Raw genomic sequence first — 5007 nt, 5'->3', positions numbered from 1 at the left:
TTAAAAGGGTTATAAATACTGTGCACAATTTTTAAAATCAGATTTGATTTCAGGTATGCATCAGGACCAGATTTTGTTGGGGTTTTTTTCATATTTCTGGCCTCACTTCAGGGGAAAGGAAAAACCTAGTAGCACATTCCAGATATCACCAAACTGGTACAGGTCATTTTGGGATCAGTTACTTACCTATAAACAAATTATTGCATCATGAAGTAAATATGCACACTTAGTTTTTACTACAACAGTTGTGTAGATTAGAATGTCCTTAAACTACAGAAATTGCAGTTTATTTATGGATTGAAGTTATTCCACAACAGTGTTTTACAGCAAAAAACTACTACCTTAGGATTGTGGAAGAAAAAAATTGGGAATACTGACAGGTAAGACATTTTTTAGGCAAAGGTGTTTTAAGTCCCAGCAATTACACAGGTATGATACAACTTTTCATTCACAGGAACGATACAACTAAACCAGGAAAGTCTACTGGAAGATAGGAAGTATAAGATGTTTGTAATATAGATGGTTTATATTTGTGTGTATCTTTATATAATTATATTCTTACCTTTATGTGTTCTGAACCCATGTGAAGTCATCTAATTTTTTTATTCAGCGTTAGATACTTCATAGTAAAATAATTAAACCGTTCCCTTCATCTATTGCTGTTAGAAACTCTAAGTTACTATCTTTATTATTTTGTTGAATTCTAAAGATTTTGTCTACTTTTAGAATCTGCTGATTTCTGAACAGGACAATTACTACAATTTTACACATTGTGAATCTATCTGTTTTTAAATGCTGGAGACTGACAGATGACAGACACATGATTGTAATTTAAGATGTATTTTCTTCATGTGAAAATGTACTAAAAATAATTATTAGAATTGTCTATCTTGATAAATAATCATCATCCAGATAATTTCTGGATTTATGTATTAATGAGTTGTTACACTTACGTAAATGTCATAATACACTGTACATAGCATTTTCAAGTGTCCAAAGTAATTTATTCAGTACTTCGAAGAAGTGTAAAAACATGCTAAAAAGATGGTATCACTACAAAGCTTTCTGCTGGCTCCTCAATCAAATAAAGTTTCCATGCTGACTAGATTTTCTGAAATATGAGGTTTTGATACTTCCCTTTTTTGAAGCAACAGGAGCAAATGTTCTTTTATAGTTGAGTTCAATAGTACTGTATCACAGACAGGCAGGGGCTTCTTCTAGTTCACCTGTGTGCTGCTGTTATGCTCTAAGTTCCTAGCGTGACTCAGCCACATTGTCACCAAAGCCTAAAGAGTGTTTGCACAATCTCACTTCAATATAATGTGTAATGAACCACAAATGAATCCTGCTGGGGTGTAGGATAAGGACTTTCCACTTCAAGTAATGTCTCTGAATGAGGTGGTAAAATGTGCCTGTATTGTGCATCCAGGAAGTGTGAAATTTAAAAAAAAAAAAAAAAAAAAAAAAAAAAAAAAAAAAAAAAAAAAAAAAAGCTAAATTGCCTTATTTTATCTGCTGGTTACTTCTGCATTTATTGCCTTATGGACCCCAAGGCCTGCAGGGAATGTGACAAATCCTGATAGTATTTCTACTTATACTTATGTATTTCTTCATTGCTGTGAAAAAAAGAAAAAACTATTAGTCACTGGGGATTTGTCTAAGTTTGTGTGTGGCTACTGAAGAATTTTTTCAGCTTTAGCTGCATTTTCATTATTTGGTCTGTTGTCATGCATAACATGAATGACATAATAAGAGTTGTGGCCATGCCTCCATGAGACCCATCATGGGTGGCATTCCTTAAACGTCAGTACTCAAGTCAATGCTGTTGAACATCTTTGTTGAAGACACGAGCAGCGGAATCAGGTACATTCTTAGCAAGTTTGCTGATGAGACCAAACTATGTGGTGAGGTTGATATGCTGGAGGGAATGGCCCTTGACAGGCTTGAGAGCTGGGTTTATGCAAACTGCATTAAGTTCAGCAAGGCCAAGTGCAAGATTCTGCACCTGGGTTGGGGCAATCCCAAACACAAATACAGGATGGGTGGAGACTGGGTTGAAAACAGCTCTGAGGAGAAGGACTTTTGGGGTGATGACTGATGAAGAAAGCTCAATGTGAGCCAACAGTGTGTGCTTGCAGCCCAGAAAGCCAACTGTATCCTGGGCTGCATCAAAAGAAGCATGGCCAGCATATCAAGAGAGGTGATTCCTTCTGCTCTGAGATCCAACCTGGATTACTGTGTTCTGGAGCCCCCAGAGTAAGAAGGGCACAGAGCTCTTGGAATGAGTCCAGAGGAGAGACGCGAAGATGATCAGAGGGCTGAAGCACCTCCTATGAAGTCAGACTGAGAGAGTCAGGGTCATTCAGCCTGGAGGAGGTTCTGGGGAGATCTTATAGCTGCCTTCCAGTACCTGAAGGAGGTCTACAACAAAGCTGGAGAGGGACTTTTAGAAGGGCATGGAGTAATAGAACAGGCTTAAAACTGGAAGAGGGGAGATTTACATTAGACATTAGGAGGAAATTCTTTACTCTTAGTTGCAAGAAACAGGTTGCCCAGGGAGGCTGTGGATTCCCCCTCCCTGCAAGTGTTCATGGTCAGCCTGGATGGAGCTTTGAGCAACCTGGACTACTGGGAGGTGTCCCTGCCCATGCAGGGGAGATGGAACTGGATAACCCTTCCCAACCTAACTGTTCTAGGATTCTATGACAACCTGCACTTATAAATCTTCATTTCCCCATCTGGGAAATGTAAATACTTAGTAACCATAGAGCTGCCACATAACTGGCTGGATAGTTGCTGTACAATGTTCTCCAACTGATTTACCCTCTTTCTAGCTTCCTTATGCTTTTATTTCTAGCTTACATTAGGGGGTATTAATGTTCCAGAAGTTAGGAAGCACTTTTACTGTGAAGAGTTGTTTGCTTTTTTGCTCCTACTAATATAAACAGTGCAGAGAAGGGAGTGGGGGTGTTAGCAATAGATCTACAAAGACTGTAAAAGTCATTCTCTGTCACATAATTTTTTTTGCTTCTAATACTGCAGCCTTTGTGAATCTTACTTCATTGTATACCCAAATAACTAGACCTCCAAATTTGAAAAATACATCTTATGCAGCATATAGTAATTTTGCAAAGTCTTTTAGATCATGTGAGTTTGAATCATTTCCTCTGAGGCATTTTCTAAATATGCATTCATTAGAGGAAGCTGCATATTTGGAAATGAAAAGTAGCTTGATCAAAACAGCATTTGCAATTTTGTGATGTTCTGGTTGTCAGAAATAACCAGTGGCAGTAGGAAAAAAAATTGATTTCTCTGAACTCTGTTATTGAAAATACATATGGCATTAACCACAGAATGCTAGAAAATAACAGTTTGGGAATATGAATTAGAAGCACGAGTTACATGGCAAAAAAAATGCTTTTGTCACAATCCTTTTCTGTTTTGGAAATTTTGAAAAGCTGCACTTCAGTCTTGTTAGGAACACTATTACAGCTTTTGAGCTCAGTTCTGCCCTTCATATACTGTGTATTAAGATTGATGTATTTAGCCTTCTTGGCCTATTTTCTCCTGCATGGCTTTAGTCAAGGGGATGGATTGGATTTTGTATAACTTGTACTTCACTGTTGTGACAAAAGCTGGGGAGAGAGAGGAACTGAGTTTATGAGAAAATAAGACATTTCATGTCTCTGTTTTTTCCAGATAATTAATTTGAATTAACTTTCAAAAATCCCACCACCAAAACTAATGTAAAGAATGTTCATGAAACACTGCTCAGATCAGCTGTTGGCTCACCAAACTGGTGGCAAGGGTTCAAATTCCAGCCCATACTATTAGGCTAAGGTGGCAACTTGACTAGCTTTGATAGTAGTACGTTGAGGTTTTGTATTTTTTCTGTGAAATATTGCCCAAGGTCTGCTGGACAGTTTGGTGTGGCAGGAAACCTATCTCATCTACTACATTTTCTATTTTCAAAGAAGCCAGAGGGAGTGATGAACTCAGCTCCTACTGAATTTTTCTAAGATTTGAGTAATCAGTCCTTAATAACCTCCTTGGAAAAATCATAGTCCCCATGTCTGACTTCCAAATAGAGTCACCACCATTCTGGACTCCTCACTCTTTTTATTTTTGCTTTTTTGGTATTAATCACAGAGAGAAATACAAGGCTTGTGCAGGGAAAAAGATGAGAAGATAAGGTCATTAGCAGACTCCACATGCAGCATTAAAAATGCCTGAACTCAAACTACATCTTCCAGACACCACCAGTCTGTAAGTTTCATGTCAAAACTAGCAATAGTCTGTCAGTTTGTGCCATTCTTTGGTGTTTGAAATTTACCACATGGGCTGATGCAGCGGTAAGAAAAAAGCTGAGCTAGGCCTGGGGCTGTCTGCCCCCAGCAGCCAGTGGAGGCCAAGCTGGGGAAGGCCCAACACCAGTACCAGACACTGCCATCTCCTCTGGCAAGGGGACTGGGTGACACGGCTGGGAAGCTACAGGCAGAAGGTGGATGATATGTTTTGTTTTATAGGTCAGCTCAGCTGCTGCCAGCACTGGTGCCTTTCTGTACGTAACACAGTCTCGACCCACAGCAGCAGGGCAGACCACGCTGCACAGGTTCTTGATTGGTGTTTCCTCCCAGCACACTCTCTGAATGAATGCAATAAAGGGTGAAAGCCTGCCAGTTTGTTTTGGGGGTTTGTTTGGTTGGCTGGTTTTTGTTTGTTTGTTTTGGTTCAGTTTAGTTTGGGTTTTTTGCCTAACAACGCATCTGAAATGCCTGGCCCCTTCTCATGCTCAGGTTAATCATCTGGAAGAATGATTACTGGCTCTCTGGTAGGACCACCAGAAAGATTTCGTTTTTGAGATGATCCTTCTGAGACCTGGCCATTGCTAATAGGCAGCTGTGCGTTGCAGGGTATGTGGAGATGCACTGAGGAGCACCCAACCTCACTGCGACCTCACTGAGAGCACAGGGAGTGCCGGGAAAGTGCAAACGAGTAATGAAGAAA

This window comes from Calypte anna, chromosome 7 (genome assembly GCF_003957555.1).
Source record: "Calypte anna isolate BGI_N300 chromosome 7, bCalAnn1_v1.p, whole genome shotgun sequence".
NCBI lineage: Eukaryota > Metazoa > Chordata > Aves > Apodiformes > Trochilidae > Calypte > Calypte anna.
This window is presented reverse-complemented; position numbering follows the sequence as displayed.